The sequence below is a fragment of the Tiliqua scincoides genome, chromosome 2 (assembly GCF_035046505.1).
Source record: "Tiliqua scincoides isolate rTilSci1 chromosome 2, rTilSci1.hap2, whole genome shotgun sequence".
Lineage (NCBI taxonomy): Eukaryota > Metazoa > Chordata > Lepidosauria > Squamata > Scincidae > Tiliqua > Tiliqua scincoides.
The window spans coordinates 57,506,251-57,531,036 of record NC_089822.1 but is presented as its reverse complement, the minus strand read 5'-3'; positions in this window follow the sequence as shown (position 1 = coordinate 57,531,036).

Below are 24,786 nucleotides of genomic sequence, written 5' to 3'. Positions count from 1 at the left end.
TCAGCCCAAAATCTCCTGGTGCCTGGTGCAGCATGCTCAGTGCCACTACTTTGCTTAGTAGTGGGCCAGCTGGTACTCTTCATCTTCCACCATTTTCTCGTGCTCCTTGGATTTCAAAAGAAAAAGGAGTGGAAGTGTGGAAGAGACTAGAACATCTCCTCTCCCTTACGTTAACTCTTCTGATCCATTCTCCTCTTCAACTCCATGTAGCAGGAGGAAGATGAGGAGTGGGAGAGACAAGTGGACAGAGGTGTCCCTTCCGCTGCCTGGGGCGGGTCATTCTTGGGGCATTGCAACATATTATGGGCAGGAGGTCTGGTCTAGAGGGTAGAGCCTCCGTTAGCCCGAAGAGAACATCAGAAGGTCAACAGTTCTGGTCAAGGGCAGGTCAAGGGCAGGAGGTCTGGCTCATTTGGTAGAGCTGCCGCCTTGTATGCCTGAAGATCTGAGGCTGCCAGTTCAAAACAACCGGAAGTACCCGAGAACTGACAACATGCTGATATACTGATGAGCTGACCCTAGGTGGCAGAGAGGAATTGCTGTCAAGTGGAGCGTGGGAGGCGAAGGGCCAGAGAGAGGCCAGACCGGGAAGGAATCCAGCTGGAACGAGGAGTTCTATGAAAGACTAGAACTATTCAATTGTAAAAATCCCTGCGGCGGTTTAGAACAGCCTGCCTATGTAAACCGCCTTGGATTAAAGTCTGAAGAGAAATCTGACGACCAAATAAAGGCAGTATATAAAAACCTGTATAAACAAACAAACAAACAAACAAACAAACAAACAGTTCAAGGACACCGGCCGCTCCCTGAATAGCTGAAAATGGTGAGACCTTGAAGCAGCTGACAAGCCCAGCTGAGTGATTCCACCTGCTCTTGGTGTGAGCAAGAAGCGTCTTGGCTGCCCTCCATGTGAGAGATGGAGCTGCTTGTCAGCCTGCGTGGGAGAACTGGAGGCCAGAAGTGAGACCAAACCAGGAAGAGCCATTCTGAAATGTTGTTAGTTCTTGAAAGAGAGAACCTCTATGTTTGTATTAACCCCTGCTAATTGGGTAAGAAGCACTTTTTCAAGTGGGTGCTCCTTTTTTTAGCAGGGGGAGAGTAACTGGCCCACCTCACCCCAGCACTGTCTGTTCTAGTGGCTGTCTGCTGGTATTCATTTTGCATCTTTTTAGATTGTGAGCCCTTTTGGGACAGGGAGCCATTTAGTTATTTGATTTTTCTCTGTAAACCGCTTTGTGAACTTTTAGTTGAAAAGCGGTATATAAATACTGTTAATAATAAATAATAATAATAATTTGTAAAAATCCCCTTGAGGGATTTAGAAATGCCTGCCTATGTAAACTGCCTTGGATAAAGTCAGAAGAGTAATCCGATGACCAGAAAGGTGGTATATAAATACCTAGTTATTATTATTATTACATATCCATACATTTCCTTTATTTAAAAACACAAATACCACAGGCTACCACTGATACTGCCCTCCTCCTGAGCCCGATCCTCCCCATTTCACCCTCCCTACCCAAAAACACCCCTTCTCTATTTCCAAACTGCCTTTCCACCACTCTCCCCAAGCCTCCATATTACCCAGCACAATCTTACATGCTCTGGCCAGTGCTGGGCTGGGATGTGGTCCTGGCAGGCCGGCGCACGCCTTTGGGCCAGCGCTGCTGGCTCTCAAGTAGCCACAAACATGCTTTCTGGCAAATTTGCAACAGAGCCAGTGCTGGGAGGGCTGCACCAGCTCAAAGAACCCTCAGGGTTGTGAGTGTTATAAACAACTGTATTCTGTTTAATTGTGTTGGAATATATGACAGTTAATAATGCAGATTAAATACAGTCTTTGAACTCTTAGGCTGAAATCCTATATACAATTATCTGGGGGCTGGCCCCTCTGAACAAAATATTACTTCTGACGGTCCAATCCTATCCAAATAGCGCCAATGCAGCCACAATGCTGCTCTGAGGTTCCCTTACCATGAGGAGCCCTCCATGATTGCACCCTCACCAAAGGATGCAGCACACACCCCGTTGGCATAGCTGCATCAGTGAATGGAAAGTTGGACAGGACGGGACTAGGAACTGACAAATGATGTATCAAAAACTAGCGCTTTCATAATAGCTATCTTTATAGCACTGTGTGTAGTTCAGCACATGACAAGAAAGTAAACCTTGCAGACAAGAGACTTTAGGTACTTTAGGTCAGTGCTACTCAAAGTGGTGATTCATGGATCAGTCCTGGTTCATGAGCCATTGGCTACTGGTCCCCAGTAAATTTCTAGAGAAAAAAAAATAGTAATAATATGGCACAAATACTGTATTTCCCTGACAAACTGGGGAAAAAACTACTGCTCTGCCAAATTAGTTTGAGAAGCACAGCTTTGAAAAACACAGCTTTGGTGACTTCCTGTTGAAACTTTTGTGGTTTTGTCTTGTAGGGCAGACAGAGGTCTGGAGGAGGTCTGGTCTAGAGGGTAGAGCCTCCATTTGCCTGAAGATAACATCTAAAGGTCGCCAGTTCGAGGCCACCGGCACCGTGTGACCTTGAAGCAGCTGACAAGCTGAAGCCGAGCTATTCCATCTGCTCCGAGTGTGGGAGGATGGAGGCCAGAATGTGAAACCAGATCAGAGTGAAACATCTGGACTGTTGTGGTTCTTGAAAGATAGAACCTTCTTTCAATTGTAAAAATCCCAACGGGGATTTAATCAGCCTGCCTATGTAAACCGCCTTGAATAAAGTCTGAGGAGAAATCTGACGACCAAGAAAGGCGATATATAAATACCTGTATTATTATTATTATTATTATTATTATTATTATTGTAAGGGAGGAGTTTTGAAGGGCTTCTGGGCCCAGTGACGTGGGATGTGGAATCCTGGACTGGGAGAAAATAGAATCTTATAGCATCTCATTCTTTAAGTTTCTCCTGAGCAACTGCAATTCCTGCTTCTGGGTTTCCATCCTGTCATGGCTCGAACAACATGGACTCTTTCAAGATAAGAGCTTCTTCATCTTTTCCCTTGCCCAAGGGTAAGCTGCTGCCAGCCCATCAGGTCTACTCAGACCTGCACCAATGATATCATCGCACAAGTATGCAAGGACCTGGGCAGGCCAGGATGCACGCTGCTACCAAAACCACCCCCTTCCCAGTTCCAATATGCCCTCTTTCCCACCCCATAACTGCCCTGTTCCACTCACCCTCACCTCGCTCCCACCGCCTGCATGGAACTGGGGGTGCTGGTGGGTGTCCAGAGTCCACCGGTGCATGGAGCCAGCTGTTTGCCGCTTGTGACAGTTGCCAAGCCACAAGCTCAAGCATGTTGCCTTTTGTGACAGCCAGAAAGTGCCTAGTGTAAAAATGGATGTCACAATGTAAAAATGGCACACTGACACTTGCATCCTTTGAATAACTAAGAATTATATAATATTTTACATTTATTCACATATTTCTATTCAAACTTACTTAGGTGTAAACCCATTAAACATAGTAGGACATCATAGTACACAAGTCATGCACATTGGGGCAAAAAATCAAAACTTCACATTTGGGTTTTGAGCTGTCTGACAGATCAGGAGAGAGATCTTGGGGTGGTGGTGGACAGGTCGATGAAAGTGTCGACCCAATGTGCGGCGGCAGTGAAGAAGGCCAATTCTATGCTTGGGATCATTAGAAAAGGTATTGAGAACAAAACGGCTAATATTATACTGCCGTTGTACAAATCGATGGTAAGGTCACACCTGGAGTATTGTGTCCAGTTCTGGACGCCGCATCTCAAAAAAGACATAGTGGAAATGGAAAAGGTGCAAAAGAGAGTGACTAAGATGATTACTGGGCTGGGACACGTTCCTTATGAGGAAAGGCTACGGCGTTTGGGCCTCTTCAGCCTAGAAAAGAGACGCCTGAGGGGGGACATGATTGAGACATACAAAATTATGCATGGGAAGCATAAAGTGGATAGAGAGATGCTCTTTACACTCTCACATAACACCAGAACCAGGGGACATCCACTCAAATTGAGTGTTGGGAGGGTTAGGACATACAAAAGAAAATCTGTCTTTACTCAGCGTGTGGTTGGTCTGTGGAACTCCTTGCCGCAGGATGTGGTGACAGCATCTGGCCTGGATGCCTTTAAAAGGGGATTGGACAAGTTTCTGGAGGAAAAATCCACTATGGGTTACAAGCCATGATGTGTATGTGCAACCTCCTGATTTTAGAAATGGGCTATGTCATAATGCCAGATGCAAAGGAGGGCACGAGGATGCAGGTCTCTTGTTATCTGGTGTGCTCCCTGGGGCATTTGGTGGGCCGCTGTGAGATACAGGAAGCTGGACTAGATGGGCCTATGGCCTGATCCAGTGGGGCTGTTCTTATGTTCTTATAGTAAATGTGCATTGGATTGGGTGCTGATTTAAAATATGCAGTCAATCATCTTTAATGACCTTTTAAAGCCATTTGCAAGTGGGATTTCTGTCATACTGTTCTGCCATCAAATTTTTATATGTGTCTATATAATGTGCATGGCTGCGATGTTTACATGTCTGGAAATCTGAATGAATTCAGCAGTACTTCCAAGCTTACATGTGCTATATTTAGGAAGAAAATCTTTGCCTTTAAATTTAACTGCATGAGCCTGTGAATGCCGTTCATTCTCATTTTCTTTAATATTGTACCAAGAATTCTAGTTGAATGGTATCTCAATAGGCATAGCAATATAGGCATTATGTCTCAAAAGAAAAAGGTATTTCTTTTGTATCTAAAATTTGTATATGAGGATTATTATATGATGCAGTGTATGCGTATTTAATTCAAATTGCTAACAGAGCTTTGATTCTTAAAGACATCTATACCAGCAATTTTCAACCTTTTTCATTTCACAGTACACTGACAAGGCACTAAAATTGCCATCAGTTTTCTGATAACTGACAAAGCATAATGCACTGCCTGCAGGAGGCTTACATATCCCGAAGGCCCTATTAATAAATGATCCTTTCCCAAACTCCTGCAATACATCTGCAGACCATTCACAGCACACCAATGTGCTGCAGCACATTGGTAGAGAATCACTGATATATACTGTAGATCAGGGTTTCTCAAACTGTGGGTCGCAACCCACTTGGTGGATCACAACCTGGTTGTTGGTGGGTGACAAAGCTTTAGCTGATAGCTGACAAGGCAAATGCATGGAGCCCTATGGAAAGTGAAACGGAGCCATTTTGCACATTTACTCATGAGTAGGTGAACTTGCCTTAGTCCAGTGATTTTCAACCTTTTTCATCTCACGGCACACTGACAAGGCACTAAAATGGTCAAGGCACACCACCAGGTTTTTGACAATTGACAAGGCACCCCATGCTGCCAGTGGAGGCTCACATCTCCCACTGGCCCTATTAATAAATGACTTTCCCCCAAATTCCTGTGGCACACCTGTGGACCACTCGCGGTACACCAGTGTGCCACAGCACAGTGGTTGAAAATGGCTGCTTTAGTCCATTGGGAAGGGCAGGCTGAGAGAAATCTAAAGAACACAGCCCCCCCAAAACATCCGAGAAGGAAGTCCCTTCCTCCAAGCTAATGAATGTATTGAGCCACATGGAAAGTGAAACTAAGCTACACATTCATGTTGTCTCGCGAATAAGCAAACATGCCTTAGCTCATGGTCAAGTCAGGCAAAAGAAAAATGCAAGCCCATCAGAATGGTCCCGATCTGATGAAAGTGGAGCTCAACAAATGCTCCAGAATGCAGCTCCCCCCCCCCCCCCACTAAAAAGGTTAAAACAGAGGCTTCAGCTGGTAAGGTGAATTTTTTTTCTTTTTTAGACTTGTAAAGCTAGGTTGCTCCTATAAGCGCTATACAAGAACTTAAATTGAATTGGGCACTGGGTAGGGCTGAAAATCTTACTGATTTGGGGGGGGGTGTTATTACAAGCTGGCTACAGAGAAAATTCACCTGGTGGAACAGTGCTGGTTTCCCCTTGTTTAATTATTTTACTTTAATTTCATTATTTGTTTTAATTTGCTTGATGATGTCACTTCCGGCATGTTCCAGACAGATTCTCATTCTAAAAAGTTGGTCCCGGTGCTAAAAGTTTGAGAACCACTACAGTGTAGATTATTTGGGATCTGGATGTTGAAAAGAACAAAAGGATCAGATCCAGGGTCAGAAAATCCTATCTAACCCCCCACCGATGCAGCCATACCACCAAAGCAAGTGTTGCATCTTGAGGGGAAAGTTCTCCAGAACTCTGGGTACATTATTCCCTTGCCCAGACGTAAACCTCTAATGCAACAATGTGCCTACTTGGACCTGTGTCAGTGACTGCTGATACAAGTGGCACTGCTACTACCCCCTTTCCAGCCTTGACACACAACCCTTTCTGCCCTGGCCTCCACTCCTCCCCCTTCTTGCCCTGCTCTCATTTTTGAGAAGTCACCTCTTTGGAAGCCAATTAGGTCTGTGTTGCATTTCCTTGGAAACTTTCTAGTTACATATATGTTGAACTGGATAGCACTATGTTCACTGTTCCCTATTGGTTCAACAATATTTACATCCTGCACTAGGTCTGGGTCCACAGAAGATGAAGCCTAGAGTAGTCTCCTCTGGTTGGTCCCAAGTCCAGCTGTTCTAGGGAATAACCATTTATCTAAGGAAATCTAAATAAATCTAGATAAATCTAAATTTCCTCTCTTTGTCATGGCCTGAATTTACACCAGCAATGTGAGCGTTGCTGAATTCACCTTACTGCAACATTTTTCTCCCTTTGATGCCTCCCTGATTTTTTTTTCTCCATGTCAAGTTCAAACTCAACATTTTGATCAGGAGGGTGATAGCATGTCCTCAGTACTAAATTATTTTTTGAGCCTGGTACTGCCATTCACAATGATTTTGTGGAAGAGCCTGGTGTCCCTATGTTTTTGGAGTTTCATGAATTAGAGGAAGTGCTTCCAGAATCAAGCATGGTGTATCCAGATTTAAGCCTCTGCATTTCTTGTTCTAGAATAGATTTTAAGCACTGTGTACTTACTAACGGGCAGCCCAATTCTATTCAGTGCTGGTGCAGCAGGGCCACACAGCCCACACTGTAGCCAGCGCGGAAACTGAGAAGGCTGGAGGTCTCCTTGGGGTAAAGGAACATTACATCTCAGAGGCCACATCTTCTTAAAAAGGATGCAAAAAGGACACTAGCATACCAGCCACCGAAAAGATGCCATCCTGAGCTCAACAGGAACAGTTGCTTTCTCCCTGCTAAATATAATAGAACCTTCAGTCAGAAGGTGCCTCATACCCTAGGTAGCAGGGGCACAGCAATTTAGAGAGGAATGAACTTGTTTCTCAGTGTTTCCATTGAGTTGTTTTGGAGAAAATAAACTGACTTCAATCAGTAAGACTACAGGGAGAGAAAGAACCTGCTCCTTCAAAATCCTAGGATGACAGCAGGTGGATCCCCCACCTCTGTGGCGGCCTCCCAAATTTTAATTTTCTTCAGTATCGGTGAATGTATCCTACTCACTCCTGTGTGGACTAGTAACACTATGCATTTGTATAAGTTAACGTGTTTGGACAAACACACACACACTTCCCCATACAAGTGCCCTGCATACTATTTATTTATTTATTTATACAGGTATTTATATACCGCCTTTCTTTTGGTCGTCAGATTTCTCCTCAGGCTTTAATCCAAGGCGGTTTACATAGGCAGGTTGTTCTAAACCCCCATAGGGATTTTTACAATTTAATAGTTGTAGTCATTCATAGGACTCCTCGTTCCAGCTAGATTCCTTCCCGGTCTGGCCTCTCTCTGGCCCTTCGCCTCCCAAGCTGCACTTGAGGGCAACTCCTCTCTGCCACCGAGGGTCAGCTCATCAGTATATCAGTGTGTCGTCAGTTCTCTGGTACTTCCGGTTGTTTCGAACTGGCAGCCTCAGATCTTCAGGCATACAAGGCGGCAGCTCTACCAACTGAACCAGACCTCCTGCCCATTAATTAATTCTGCCCATTAATTAATTAATAAGAACTATTAATTCTGCTTTCCTACTCCTGCCCATTATAATGATAAGGATTGTTGCTAATCACACACAACATTCTTCTGGTGCATTTGCGGACTGGGGTTGAGGCATCTTGAGCAAACAAGGCACTTTAGTTGTCAAAATGGACAGACAACACCAAAGGCAAGGAAGAGCAGAGGATCAAGACGATCTAACAGAGAGTTCATCAAGTTGAATTTCTTGTGGCTGCTTTCCAGACCAACACCCTTCTGTAGTTTGGACACTGATGCAAATGGATGCACTTCAAATTAACAGTGAGTATCTAAAGCTGTGTGGGCTGAAGAACAACTCACAGGGCTTTGTTATAACCAAAGTTTGTAGAGGCTCCCAAAAATATTAAATGAAATCTCTGCTTTCAGGTCTCAGAAGAATTTCAAGGTTAAAAAGTTTTTATTTGCTTTCGTGTTCCTTCTTCCAAGAAGCTAACGAGCTCTTCAAATAGACAAAATCTGTTTATTCCCTCCTGGCAACTAATAATACAAGTGAAACAGATATGTGTTTTCCATTGAGGTTCATACCATTTGCTCTTGCATTTATATTACTGGCTTGTATAAAGGAAAGAAATAGTAGCTTGAGCTCATAATATATTGGGCAAAATGTCAAGAAGATTAGGGCACGTGGTGGAGGAACTTGGACAGAAAGCATACATTTATGGCAAAGAAACATTTATGCCAGAAATCTAAGAAATTGCACTGGAAACCATGTCTGCCTCGTATCATCTACATCAGCCATAGACATTCCTAGCAAGCAAACTAGCTTTATGGAGAGGTCTAATATTGTTCTCACAAAGCCAATATAAATCCCCAGACATACAACATGACCAACCTACAAAATGGATGAATGATTTGGAGAAAAACTGCACTTACAGAAACATTGTTATATTTTTTCTTTCTGATACATATAATTTCAGTGGGTAAAAAAGCCTTGCGTATATAAAGTCAGTACATTAGGGAAAAGGTTAGGCTGGGACCCTTTCCCTTGACTTGCTAACTTTTTGAAGTACAGGTGCTGGGAGCTTTCTGCTGGTTTCCTCTTGTGACTGGGGAAGCAGGACACCAGTAGCCACCTACCTCTGGGATTCAGCAGCTTCTGATGCAGGAAATTTGCACAGTGTTTCATCTTTGCTGACATCCATGACTGATATTTTGCTTTTTCCCTTTCCTGCTCTAAATCAGTCACATTTCTCCTTCTTCCACAAATCTCTCTTAGGAATCTGAACAGCAAGCTTCTTCCTGCTTTTCTTTGTTCTTGACTTCCTGTTCCTAGAAAGGGACAGGTCTATACACAGAGGACCTTGCCTGGCTCTCTTCTTTTTCTTATGGGCCATTCCACAGAGAACACTGGACATAGACTATGGTGTTTCTATGCCTGGGCCAAACCGTATCAAGTGTAGGAGACATGACTGGATTTCCTGACATTGTGTTTTTAACTGAATGGAGCAGTGGGGGAAAGGAGTATCTATTTTTTTCTCCTGCACATTTTTTCTGATGAAAATCATCCCCCAAATGCTCTTTACCATAGGAAAATAGACACATTTTCTTCCATAGAGCAATCAGCAGGTGGGGTAGGGGAGGCTGATATTTTGCAGGACAATGGTGCAGAGGGAACAGGGAATTTTTTTTCACTCCCCCTTTCCCTGCTCCAAAGAGAAGAGCAGTCCCTGTGTCTTCAATACAGTTTTAAAATGCCAGGAAATCTAGTCACAGATCTCACATGTAAGATGTAGTTTGGCTCTTACTTGACTCTTTGAGAAATTGCTGACAACTGTGGTCCATAATAGGCTTCCATGAAAGAAAAGATAACTCAAGGGACTTCTGTTTTAGATATACAGCACATCTGACATATTTAGATATAAGAAATATTTGTTACCAGTAACATCTGCATCCTTCACATCAGGGTAATAGCCACTGCTGCTCCCGCCAAATAAAATTCCTTCCCATTTATTTTGCATTTTAGTTCCTCCCAGAAACACACATGACCAAGAAAGATGAGATGCCACCATGCATTGTGGAGGGTAAAAACCCCCCACAATGCAGAAATTATTGTCACTTAAGTAAGCATGAAAAGGACAAAGCACACTCTTTGTTAAAGGGACTGGACTCAATGTAGATCATGAACAGAGACACAGCACCCTGTTTGTCCATATTATTCTGCAGTCTTTTGCACAATGGCCAGACATTTGAGACTTGCTGACTTCTTGGTGGTAATAATGCAGTTTTAGTGTGTATTGAGCTTTGTGTATCACTGCTGTGTAAATAGACTCTGGGACAAAGGCTGATACAGTCTGAATGGATTGTTAATGAGCTAAATTGTCATCTCCACAGAACAATGTGTAGGGCCATTTATGTTTTCCAAAATAGGCAGTTGTCACCAAAATATGTTGTGTGTGTGTCCCCCAAACAGCAGCAACATGCCTTATCCTCTCTGTCTTCTCTCTAATGTTCAGTTTAACTTATCACATGTTATGAGATTGCAACCCCATTTATTGTAGATAATCACCTATAAGGCAATCTCACAGATAAGTTGAGGACAGGTTTTCAGCAAAAAATCATGGAATGTTCCATGATCCTTGGATAAGTCAGAGGGGGGAACTTGGGGAATGGTGCTTGAGAGGAAGAGCTGCAGCTTGCCCTGGAGCCTGATGGAAAGGGGGAAAGAATCTGAGCCATGCCACTGTTTTTGAAGATATTAACAAGGTGTTTATGTAGTACTGTGTGCCATTCCACCCCTTAAAGCAGGGATGCCCAAACCCAGGCCCTGAGGCAATTTGCAGCCCTCAGGGACCCGCAATCCAGCCTGCAAGGAGCTCCCAGTCTCCAGTGAGCCTCTGGCCCACCAGACACATGCTGGAGCCCATGCTGGCGTGACGCAACTGCTGTCAGCATGAGGGTTAACTGTTCGACCTCTTGCACGAACTGCAGGCCAAGGGTTCCCTCCACTGCTTGCTGTTTCACCTCTGTGAAGCAGCAGCAAAGGCCGGCCTTGCTTTGCCCCAGGCCTTTTATAGCCCTTGAGCTATCACTATCATTCATACAAGTTTCATCTCTAATATATTCATTTATGTAAATTTATTCAAATTTTTTTTAAAAAAAGTTTTCCTGGTCCCCAACACAGTGTCAGAAGGATAATGTGGCCCTGCTGCCAAAATGTTTGGACACCCCTGCTTAAAGCAACAGAATTGAACATTGCATTGAACTGCTATAATACTATTATTATTAATTACCTAGCCATTGAAATCACGCAACTATGGACAAAACATACCAAAGTGGTCCTCACTATTCTGAGTGCCCCGATGACAATCTCAAAAAGTTTTGCGAACTACTTTAAACAACTTCAGCTTACTAAAATAACACTATCAGATCTGCAAAAAACGGTGCTTTTAGGAACATCATACATACTGCGCCGATACCTAGTTGATACTTACATCTCAGGCTGAGACGCATCAATTGCTCAACACCAGTTTACCACAATGTCTCATGTAATTTGGATACTAATATTAATAGTAATAATAATAATCCAGGTTTGAAACTGTAGAAAAGCATTTGCACTTTAAAAAACCTTCCAAAACACATGCAAAACCAAAATAAAGCAGCATAAACAGCTTACCTCAGCACAACACCTTGCTTCCATTGCTGCCACACAACTTTTTATACTGTTCACTGTCATTTTAAGAGGCACTCCTGGGCTTGGAGTCAACATGCATGCTCAGGAGACTCTACAATGGTGCCCCTGACAAATGTAAACAAAGCTGCGTGTTTGTAAGCTGTCTGCAATCACTCAAAATGTTCCTCAGATTCTTCACAAGCACTTTAAAAGCTCTTCCTGGCTGCCGCAACACACCTAACAACCCTGACCCGAGTGGCTTGCAGATATGACAAGACTATCTATGCTTGATTTATAGGGTGAGAAATTTATACCAATAGGTATCTATGGTACTTTCCTGCTCCCACTCCATAACTCCACATCAGTGGTTGACTCTAGTGAGGAAACTCGCAGTGTTTTGATGCCATGATATTAGGGAAGCTAAATATCACAGAGTAAAGGGTAAAAATGGAGCCATGTGTTCTGGATAACCTAAAGTTGTATTTTAAACATTTTAGAAGAGCACTTCCCAAACTTTTTAACAGCAGGACCTACTTTTTAAAATGACAGTCTCACAACCTCTAGACCAGTGTTTCTCACACTTTTAGCATCCGGACCTGCTTTTTGGGAATGGGAATCTGTCAGGACCCACCGGAAGTGATGTCATGACCGGAGGTGACATAATCAAGTAGGAAAACTTTTAGCAATCCTAGGCTGCAATCCTACCCACACTTAACCAGGAGTAAGTCCCACTGACTATCACTGTTAAAAGCATATACATAGTAGCCTGTTAGAACTGGAGAGCAAGATGTGCAGTTAGGGACTACCAGTCTAGATAACAGGTTGAAACTGGGTTCAAATGTGATCTATGGCATGCCAATTACTAAAGAAAATAGGAAAATGTGACATTTTAATTTGGGGGTATGAAGATTATCTCATATCACAGGTTAGCATTCCAGCTAATGTTTTCTTCTGCAAACCAGGCAAAGCTGTTTTTTTTAAATGTTTCAAAAACTTTTTGTGATCCACCAAAAATTGGCTCATGACCCACTGGTGGGTCCTGACCCACGGTTTGAAAAACACCATTTTAGAATATTAAAACAAAAACCAAATATAAAAAACAACTTTTTACCAAAAACCAGATAGCTATTCCCCACTGCCACTGAGGGAAAGTCAAGAGCAGCAACTTGTGACTGAATTTTAAGAAAAACTGTAAGAACAACTGAGCAATGGAACAAGTTGTCTAGGAAGTTCTCTGGAGGCTTTTAGGGAGAGGCTGGATAAACAGTGTCAAAAATAATTTAATTCAAAGGAATCTTGCCATAGTGCAGGTGGTTGGACACATATGATGACCCTGGATGCACCTTCCAAACTTATAATTCTGGGATCCTAAAATCAAAACACACAGTAAATATGAAAAGGCTATAGAAACCATGTGGCATTTAGATCCTCTGACACAAACTGTGCATGGAATCAATTCAAATATTATTTATGGAAAACCTGATACGTAACAAATGGGATGTCAGAATGAGGCTGGATAAAGTCCACTCAAAGTGAGGGATTTGCATATTTGAATGCTCTCCCATGCCAGTAATTCCCTAGCAGTGGAGAACTCACTGATGTGCTAGTTTTCAATACACAGGAAGATTTTTGTGGCAGTTACGTAGTAATTCACCTGAAAACTGCAGTGATAGTTTGCCTTTATTAGTCATTTCTTAAAGAGAATAACCATGTTCTGATTCTTCTTATCTGTCACCATCATCTGCTCTTTCTGAAGTCTTTGAGCACATGTTCTCTCCCTGTAACTGACTTTCTTCTGTACTAATTTGCTTCTTAATACTTTCTAATTTCATTTCACCCTTTTCATTTAAATGAGAGTGCTGTAAACCACATTCTTGCCAAACCTTTAGCACTGGGACCCATTTTTAAAAATGAGAATCTGTCGTGATACACAAGACCAGAGGTCTCCAAACCAGACCACTGCATGTCAGGAAAGGCTTCCCTGGCAAGAATGCTGCTTACTGTTCTGCCAAGAAGCCACTGTTCCACACTGCTAATCTCTCTGAAAATGCACCCTGGCATGCACTATATGGGCCCTGAAAATCTGGGCACAATGGCTGCTGGGGCGACAGAAGATGCTGGCCAGGGTGAAGTTTCAGCGAGATCAGGGGCACAGAACATCAGCTCCCCAGCAAAATGGTAAGTGCCATTCACTTGGGACAGATCTGGCTGTGTACGGGATCTGATTTGCAGGCCAGGGTATGAAGAGCCCTGTCCAACTAGAACACAAAAAAGAGAGATCTAGAAGAAATGGATTTTGTTGCCCAGTTATAGTGGGATGCAAATAACTGGGATAAAAAAAAAGACATGAATGTCCAGGGTTCACCCATCCCATCCCCTGCCCCTTTCTGCCCACTCTCCACCTGTCCCCCACCCTGAAACTATTTAAAGCCTGCTGGCACTGATGGAGCACTGGCCAGCTGTCCATGCGGCACTGGTCCAGCCAGGGCCTCTGAGAGGAATTTTATCAGAGGGTACAAAGTTTTCTTAGGGCCCCTTCCCAAAAGGGGAGGGAGTGAAATAGAGTGGGGGCAGAGTGGGGGGGGGGCAGAATGAGGGCAATACAGGCAGGGGGAAAGTGGCAACAGCTGGAATCGTCTTTGAAGCCCAGGTCTACCAAAGGTCTTCTTCCCAATGAAGAAGTAAGGTCTACCTGCTTGACTGGCTTTGGCAGCTAGATACAGTAATACGGAAAACCAAACACACTCCTAAATCTCTCTAAAATATTTCAAATATAGAAAATCATTGCAGGAGATGAGCATCATTGTGTTAGACTCACTTTGGAATGGAAAGTGTCACGCATACACCAAAACTGATTTCTGTAGCAGCTGTGTCACTGAGCTCCTCCACACTCCTTCATGGTAAGCAGATCCACAAGCCAAAGAGCTACTGTAACAGGTCCGTTTCTTCCCAGATGTGACACTGTTAAGGAATGTATGCATTCCTGGGCTTGGTGTGCATGGCTTGTAACTGTAGTTGCTGCCATGTGCATGGAAATGCCCCCAGCATCCCATGTGGGCAGTGAGTCCGGGTGAGATTGGAAAATGTAAGATCCCAGGAAATTTCTGGGCCCCCTCCTTTGGCTCCTGGGCCCCCTTTTTGACCCTGGGCCTGGGCACAAATTACCCCTGTTACCCCCCCCCCCAGGCCGAGTCCAGCACTGGCAGCCTCTCCTCTCTGGATGCCGCGGATGTGCTTTATGGCATGTTTGAAATACCCAGTGCCAGTGCTGAGGAAGTTTAGGATCAGGTCCTTAATCTCAGAATTTTGCAACCCCCTTCCAAGCAGCTTGTGCACCCCATTGGGAGTTACAAACCACATTCTGAGAACCCCACTGGGCTAGTGAATTAATGTGAAACTTATTTTTAAAGAAAACTTTGGGGAGTCTTTCTTTCAATTATGAGTTGCCTCTAATCTTATTTCAGATGAGAATGCACCATTTAGATGGCATTCAACTGAGCTTTGTTGGACTCATCCTGCTGACTTTGGTGAAGACTTAATATTTAGATGCAGTTAAGGGTTTCTCCTCTGATCCTCTCATCAATTAATTTTATTTTTAATTTTTTAATTAATTTTAATTTTTCTAATTTGTGAGGAAAAAAATACACATAAGAACGAATACAAATACAAGTCTTTATACTTGTGCATTTGGTTTATATTTGGTGCATTTGATTTGCTCATTGTTATCCAAATACTATATGTTAAACTTCCAGATGATTGGAAGGTGTACATGTATCAAAATGTAGAATAATGTGTAAATGATCAAATACAGGGTAGGATAGCTACCTCCTTACTGGAAACAGAACATGCAGTTATTTTGCACCCATGACCATGATGGGAACAGAAATATACAGACTAGCAAATGCAAAACATTTGTTAACAGCATAGGACGCTACATTATAAATTAGCTAGGCTTTCTGTAATCTATGGCTTGGAGGTAATTAAATGAACCAGATAAACATTTGGTCATAGTATTCTGATCTAAGGCTATGCATGCACATGGTTTTACTTTCTGCGACTGTGAATAGAGAAAATTAAATTAAAATTAAATTAGATCTGACAGTAGCCTCATTTTGTTGGGAATGGGGCCCCTAGCAAGGCTTGTGTGGTCCAGAAAGAAAAGGACTTAAGTGTTTTCCAGAATCCCTTAATCCTGATTAGATGCTGCATATCTTTAAAGTACTTCCACTTCCTGAAACTCTCAGTGGTTCAAATTTTTGTATGTGAGTATATTCACCATCTTCCAGGTTAAAGCAATACACTGTAACAAAAAAAACAACAACAAAGTATTATGTAGTAGTATGTGAGATCAGTCACAACTAAACCTGGTAAGATGAATCTCTTATCACAAAAATGGCAAATAATGAAATATTTGTAAAAACCAATACAAGACAAAAGCCAAGCAATCATAGCCACATTACAGATATTTGAGAGCTAGTGTAATACAGTAGACAGAGTATTGTCTTGGATTAGGAAGACCTGCATTCACTGGTGGCCTCAGACAAGTAAGGATCAAAATAAACATGATTTGCAACATACAAGGTGTTTTGTTTTTGTTAATTAACATACTGGGGGATTGAAAGAAGGCAAAACAGTGGTATGGAATAAGACAGCTTTAGGAGTTCCTCCCAAGATGGCTCTGAATCCAACTGTCCCACCCCACCCCTGGTTTTAATTGAAAACAACTCATCTATTAACTGTTAATGGGAAATTCCCCCCCCCCCCCCAATTATAACAGCCTAGGGATCAGCATCAGGATCAGAACCATCATGGAGACAAAATCCAAAAATTCCCCTCCTGTGTTTTTCCCCATTTTGGCCCCCCAGTCAAACAAAACTAAAGGCAAGTTCGGCCCAATACTTCATGATGTCTGAGTTGGCTTGTCAAATGCTGGTCCTGCTTACCCAGTGATGCATCAGGCTCTGGTCTTCCGAATATTCTAGATCAGCACTCTCCTGCATATTTCTTCTTCCTCTCCGTCCCCTCTTCCTTTTCAAATCCAGGCAGTGGAAGCAGAAAGAGGAGCAGTGGAGCAGAGGAGGACCTCCACCAAAAGATGGATCCTCCACCAACTTGCTGCTTGAGGCTACCCTTGCTTAAGGGTGACCGCTGGGCCTCATGGATGGGCCGGGCATTCATTCATTCATTCAACAAAAACAAATTGCCCATCCTTACCCTGGGCTGGCATGCAGGGTGCAGGACCACCAGTGTAGCATCCACTGTAACCTGTGTGCCAATCAGGGACCAGGTTGGCTGGGCGAGCTGCTGGAAGCACATGGCTTTCTGGCTTTTGCACCAGTGGTCATGCAACAATCACCAGCACAGAGGCTGCCACAATGGTGGGGTAGTCATTCCATTCGTACCAGGCGGTGTGCTGGTACAATGAGGGAATAGAAAGGGGCAGAAAGGAACATGTTATTCATTCTATGTCATGCGTAGTTTGAGTTTCTCACCCTAGCCTGGTTTAAGGTTGTTGTGAGCATAACATAGCAACTGTTACCCTGCACATGCCTGATCTCATCTGATCTCGGAAGCTAAGCAAGCCTGGTTAGTACTTGGATGGGAGACCACCTGGGAATGCCAAGTGCTGTAGGCTTATACCATAGTCTTTCAAGACTGAAGGTTGCCAACCAAACAAGCATAACATGGTGAAATCCTCAGGTGCGCTGTTCCAAAACATTTTCAGGAAAGGTGGAATACACCATCACACACACACACACACACACACACACACACACACACACACACACACACACACACACACACACACACACAATTTCAGTACATAGAGGAACCCAATAACATGTATAAAGGTCACTTTATGTGCTATTTAGATCTGAGCCTTCACTATTCAAGATGGATGTTGACAAGCTGGGAAGGATTCAGAAGAGATTTTCAAAATATTGAAAACTCTATAAGGCAAGTCCTATAAGAACAAGCTAACAGAAACAGATGTGCTCAGCCTAGAGGAGTAAAAACTTGAAATGGGATGTACTGGCAATTTATGATTAAACATTTAAAAATGTATCTGATAGGAAAGGTCTTGAGATTAGTTCCTTTCTGTGTTTGCTTTGCTCCAGTGAATTGGGCTAGTGTCGTCAGGTTGTCCTAAATGACTCTGTTTCTCCAGCTTTTCTCAGGAGGATGGTGGCAGAAGTTCATCTCAAGCCATTTTCAGGCTGCCACTGTCCTATTGATTTCTGGAAGTTATGAAGCTATTAAAGGCACAAGAATTTTCTCCAGTTAAGGGTAATGGTCACCACTCAGGGCATGCTGAGATTTTCCAGTTCCTATACATGAATGTATAGGCTATAGATCTTCATAGGTAAATTTCAGGTTTTCTCTGTGTCACACATCTTGAGTGCACTAAATGAGTGACCCGAAAAAGCCTCCTTGAGGAAACTTGGGGGTAAGATCCATTGAAATCAGTATTTACTTATTTGCATGTATGTATGCTGCAAACATAAAGGATCATAGGACGAGAGTTACTTGAAGCAAGTAATCATAAGCACACTGCTAAAATTAGTTAGATGCACCAGTGTCTTTTGTGAGAGCTACAGGTTAACGTGACCTTGCTGTGTTTTAAAGGAAATTGAACAGTGGGCAAGAGAAGAGCCAGTGACTAAAGCTGTCATCCAAAATGAATTTGAAGTTTGTCCTCTAGATATTGAGGACTTTCTTTCTCATTTGCAAAAAAAAATCCATGACCTTTTTTTCTTGCTACTCTGGCACTCATATGTCACTTGCTAAGTCTGAAATATTCCAGACTTGTCCCTGTTTTCTGTTTTGGCTCCTCTCCATTACTTTCTACTTGAAGTTTTTTTTTTTTTTTTTTTTAAGATATATGGTGCTTTGTTCCTCGCTGAAAAAGCTTGGTGTTTCATAAGCAGAGTTTCCTGGACTGTAGCATCTTTAATGCTTTAAATTAGCCTTTACAATGCAGCTCTTTAAGTAAAATCACATGAGAATTTCTATTCAATTGTTAATAACATCCTTTGGCACCATATATTGTATTGTAAACTGCATACAAATAACAGAGCTACAGAATGTATAAATAATAAGTGATCAGTTACTGCAGTTTGCAACTCCAGATTTAATGTAATGTATAGGCAAATATAAGCCATGATATGGTGTAGAACAAGGGTCTCCAAACTTTTTGGCCAGAGGGCCGCATCAAATATCTAGCGTGGTGTTGAGAGCCAGAAAAAGAATTTAAATATAAAATTTAATAAATTAGAGATGGAACTTAGATGAGTGAATAAATGAATGGATGGGTTCATTTGTTCAATTTCTCTGGCCCCCCAGAACACCCTCCAGACACAGCCAGAGCACAGCTTTGGTCATGTTCAGTTGAGTGGGCCAGAGGCTCAGGGGATAAGAGGCTGGCTGCAGGCTGGATAGAGGCTTGCTGTGGGCAGCGTCTGGCCCCTGGGTTGGGGTTTGGAGACCCCTGGTGTAGAAGATGAGTTCGTGCTAAAGATTTGTCACAGGAAATAAAATAAACTTCCCGTATACCAGACATGTTGGTGTCAGCATATTTTGCACCACAGTTGAGTTTGTGGACAAACTGGGGCATGTCCACATGAGGGTTGTTTTTTTTGGCCATGGCTAAGATTGCTAAATGTGGGCTTTGGTTCAAAGGGTTTGTTGCTATTACTATATTCTTACCAAGGAAATTTTAACCTACACCAAATAACCTCGTGGATCTCAATGAATCCTGTGATAACCCTGCCACCACTGCCAAGTTTGCAACTGTACATTAATTCCAAATGTACTTATGTTAGCGCATGAAACCCATGATATAAAATGAACATGCCAATTTGGAGTGTTTTTTAATCATGAAGAACAAAAAATATCTCTTTAAATAATTGATTTAAATTTCCTTTTGAAAGTTGTATACTTCTTGAACAAGCATGCCACCTTATCTGCACTGGTGTGGCATCCAGCAGTCGCTGCCACTTGCATGGAGCCTCTGGTCATTTGCTGGTGGCCCTGAAGTGTGTAGCAGCAGCACACCTTTTACGATGCCACAGCAGCACTTAAGATGGTGGACCTGGGGTTGTGCTGCAGTAAGTGGCCCATATGATTGGGCCAATAGAAAAGCAACAAAAATGCAATTTTTATTTGTAAGATCAGTTGTGCAGAGATGCATGTGTTGTGGGTGAAAGAATTTTAGTAAATAACTCAGTTTGGGCAGGTGTGAGTTAAAATGAAAGAGGGAGAACGAGAGGGTCAGGTTTCCCGATGGGCTGAGTTTCTTCTGAGAGAGACAACCCAATGGAATAAAAGGAGAAGATAGTGGGAAATTTAAAACAGACTCTGGGGAATTGAGGATTTTAAAAGAGAGGAGGTGTTATCATGAGGGTTAGAGAAAGAGAGAAATTAACTATTCTTAGACTGCTGGTAGACTGGGGCATGATATCTGGTGAAGCAAGGCCAGGCTGTACAGTTTCAAATCCCCTACAGTAAAAATAAAAATGCAGCCAAAAAGGTGCCCTTGGTGGGCAGGAAAAGTAGCTCCTACAGAGAAGAAAGCAGCTACTGAGGCAAGAGGATATCCAAGTTGAAACAAACCTCATGAAAACAGAGTGGCAGTCTCTATTGGATGGAAAGACTACCAAAATGGGACAGCCTCCAGGGGCAAGAAATTACTAAAACTCTGCTCTCAGAGCATGGGTAATTATAGGAATTTGGACATGGACAATGATGACATTCCAGGATAAATAATGGTATCTGGGACATATCCTGAGCTTGAGTGAATTAAGGTGTGACCTTCCAGGAGGGCACAAGCTTAATTACACTCCAATAAGAGAGGTTCCTGAGAGGCGAAAGGTAAGGCAAGTTGTGGGATGCACCCATGCTTAGGTCCTTGGTGGGAGAGATATCCTAGAGAAGGGGGCTGGGAGGGCAGGTACCTGGGAGGGTGGTGGGATCAGTGGTGCCAGTGCACAGTGTATCCAAACCCACTTCTCAGTCCCAATTCCCCTGCATGGATTAACAAGGGCTTGTGGCAGTTATAGAGCTAGTCCGAGTTGACTCATTATGTCTGAGTCAGAGTCCTGTGACTGAAGAGGAAAAAAGTCCCCTTAGCCCAAGGACACCTCCAGCAGCAGGATACAGCATAGCCTTTGCTGGCACCACTGCATTGCCATGTGAGGATTTAGTTAGAATTGAGCTGTCACTCAACTTCAACTCAGCAGTAGTACACCAACAACTCTTATCATAGACAAGCCTGCAGGGCATCTGAATGAAACGGTGGCTTTTTCAATTCACCACTTAAAAAAAAGACAGCCCTTGTTTGTTTGTCTGCCAATGTCAGTAAGAAGAGAAATTTGAAGTTATTCAGTCCTTGGTGGTATGGGTAAGAGGTGTTTCATGTAGATGGTACACAATTAAATGGAGAGCCTGAACTATGAGAGTCTTGAGATAACAGTGAGGGTGTGGAGGGGGAAGCTGTGAAAGCCAAGTTAGCAGGTGCATTGATGACTTAGTAAAGAAAAGTTCAAAGCAGTGAACTGGAATAAATCCATGGAACATTTTGAAAGCCAGAAGGGCCATTTAGAGGTGGATTTGAAGACTGATATGCCAAAAAGAAAATGTTCTGAGAGATCGTACTGATATGGCCATATTTACTAGAAAGAAAATAGTTGGGCAAGTCCCTCTGGAGCCTTTCAAATTAAGATAACAAGGATTTATGAACACTGTAAAAGAGGTAACTGCAATCGGCAAGATGAGGAGCAGTTAATACGACTTGAGGATTTTATCAGGAGGGTCAACGTAAGGGCAAATTCTGACCATTTAATAGGCAAGAGAACCATGGGTAGAGAAATTGATGCTCATATATTTCATTTTATCTTAACTTTTGAATGAAGAACACCCATAGGGACTGAATTCAATCCATCACTGCTCTCATACAAGCTTAAGAGAAATGGACAGCACGGCAGCAGTTGACTGTTTCATTTTTACTCTCATCCAATAGGCTACATTTCAGAGAAAATATCAGTAGAGTGCATGTAAAGCACAAAAATGGGGAACCAAGAAGAACCAAGACAACTCGGTTTCATAGATCAGCTTGCCAGCACCATCTGACAACTTCTGGACATATGCACCCATAAGAAATGGGTAGTGTGATCAATAGCTAAGTGGGGTGGTCAATAGCTAATAAAATTATTTTAACTCAGTGTGCAGCAGCGAAAAAGGGAAATCACATACCAATAACTATGAAACCATCATCAGGAAAGGGGGGTTAAAAATGAGAAGGCAAGTATTATCTGACTTGGCATCAGGTTCTGTGGGACATGAGATCCTTGAGCTGGGATCCCCACATGCCCATGGCATGTATGCACACTTACGTGCACGCGCACACACACACACACACACACACACACACACACACACACACACAGCCTCCCACCTTGCAGAAAGATAAAAGGGAGCAGTTGGATGCTCCTGCCTCAGCACTGCTGGGTACACCGAGACAGGAGCATCCAGATACTGCTTTTGTTTACTTTCCCAGAGAGATAGGAAAGCTGGCAAGATTGGGACAGAGGAATAGCTCTGTCATTCTCTCCTGCCTTCTGCAGCTATCTGTGAATGAGCTTCCTCAAAGGCAGGAAAAGGTAGCAAGAATGAATTACTCAGCTGAGAGGCAGCCCAGTCCTTAGCTTCCTGGTGCCTGTGGGAGCAGCAGCACCAAAGCTACTACTGCTGTATCCAGTGGGTGCCGGGAAGCAGCCAGGGGTCTTCTTGGAGGAAGGGCTCTTTCCCCGGGGAAAGCCCCAAGCCCTGCAATGGGACTTCTCAAATCAGCTATTTTGCTAGCCCAGTCAGAATGGATCAGACAGTGCCTGACTGGGCTGACTCCTGATGCCACTCTTGAACTTTAGTCAGAGCTAGAAAGGTTCATCTAATGTTCTTACAACATTTGTTGTGAGCAAAAGGAAGGGAGAAGCAAGGGCAAAAGGAATGACTTGGAGAGTCCTTTATAATCGTCATCTCACTCATGTTGATGCAACTAATTTATTTTTCAATTCTTATTCAGCAGAATAGATGAGGAGTTACATTTGAGATACACTGGTGACACACTGTTCAGGTGATATTATCCCTGGGCTACACACTTCTGGAATAAAAATGCACTCTAGATGCAATTGACAGCTGTATGAATATGAAATTCATTCTGTAAAAAACAAATCTGTGTTTGTTATTAAAGTGGCATTTCACAGTCACAGGGCACAATCCTATGCATGTCTACTCAAAAGTAAGTCCTATTCTGTTCAATGGGGCTTACTCTGAGGAAAGTGAGGATAGAATTGCAGCCACAGTCACCTAAACTCTGCCTGGTCTTTCGGCTTGGGGAGCCAAAGCCAACCACATTGATTTGGCCTGGTGTGAAATTCTACCAGAGGGAACACAGATATTACTTTAATCAGTCTGACCCTGAGCAGGAGACTGGGGAGTTAAAGCATGCCAAAAAAAGCAATATATCACATGCAAAAACCCCCCCCCCTCATTTTTTAAAATCAGAACTTCTTATAAACAAAATAAACAATGGTTTTTTTATATTAAGAAAATCACCTCCTCATATATTATCTTGTTAGCAAGCTGCATTCCATCCCCCCATCAATGACAATGCATTTTAATACACAAAGGCTGCCCTAGAAACCAGCCTATTACCTCCTCCACTCTGTCAAGAGCTCTGAGTCACATATCACAGTGACTATCACACATATCACAGTCCCTCCTAAGATTTGTAACACATACCTGGTATCATGAAGAGAATACTAGTCTTTGACCAAAGCACTCTTGATCCCTGCTGTGCTTCATTCATAGTAATCCTTGGTCCAGGCCTCACTTAGAAGTGGGAAATTTCAAACTAGCCTATCAGATTGGGGGGGGGAGGAGCTAATCTTCCCAAAATGAAATAAAAGAGAGGTGAACAGCTAGCTGACCCAGGGTGAATGTCATGACTGACCATAGGGACAAGTGTAAAGAAGAGCCCCTGGCACATCATAACATGCAGCTGTACTAATTTGCATGCTATGGGGGAAGGCAACCAAAAGGCAAACCAGAGATAAGTAAAAAAAACAAAACTTATTTACTTACCTCTGTGTAGGTTTTCTAGCTGCCTATGGGTCTCCTCAGACCCAAGCCAGCTATGGAATGGGGTCATGAGGACACAATCTAGCTTGCACAACTTCTGCCATATCCACCCCCTCCCTCCCTGCCATACCCCCAGTTCCTTCTCTGAAACACCCCAATTCTCCCCCACCCATCCCCACTGCTAACTTATGGGCACTAGTGGAGCTTCCAGCTGAGCCTGGTACGTGCATGGAGCTGCTAGCTGTTTCCACCAGTGGCTCTGTCATGTGCAATGGCAGCACAATGTTTCTGGCATTGCTGGCCCTTTGCACCAGTGGGTTGCAAGATCCACTGACAAAGAAGGCCCAAAGGACTGGGCTGCCAGTCAGAGAAGTTTTTAGTTAGAAACTATTTTGTATTTTTTTGGGGGGGGGACGGGGACGGGGACGGGGACTTTGTTTTTTTGTGTTGAGTATAGAACTTGAGTGTGTCTTTTATTTTGCATTTTCTTCCTTTTTGTCTCTAGATTGTCTTGATTGCTTATTTGTCAATTAACCTTTTATAATAATAATAACAGTATTTATATATCGCCTTTCATGGTCGTCAGATTTCTCCTCAGACTTTATTTCAAGGCGGTTTACACAGGCAGGCTATACTAAATCCTTATAGGGATTTTTACAATTGACAAAGGTTCTGTCTTTCAAGAACTACAACATTTCAGATGGATCCTTTTATGATCTGGTATCACATTCTGGCCTCCAGTTTCCTCCCACGCAAGCTGACAATCCTTCATATCTCACTTGAAGGGTGGCCAAAGAGCAGATGGAAAAACTTGGCTAGGCTTGTCAGCTGCTTCAAGGTCTCGCCGTTCACAGTACCGGTGGCCTCGAACTGGCGACCTTCAGCTGTTATCTTCAGGCAAACAGAGGCTCTACCCTCTAGACCAGACCTCCTGCCTTTTGCGTTGTATGGATTAAACAAATCTGCTTAGTTTTTACCTAAGATAAGGGGATAGTCTCCTCATAG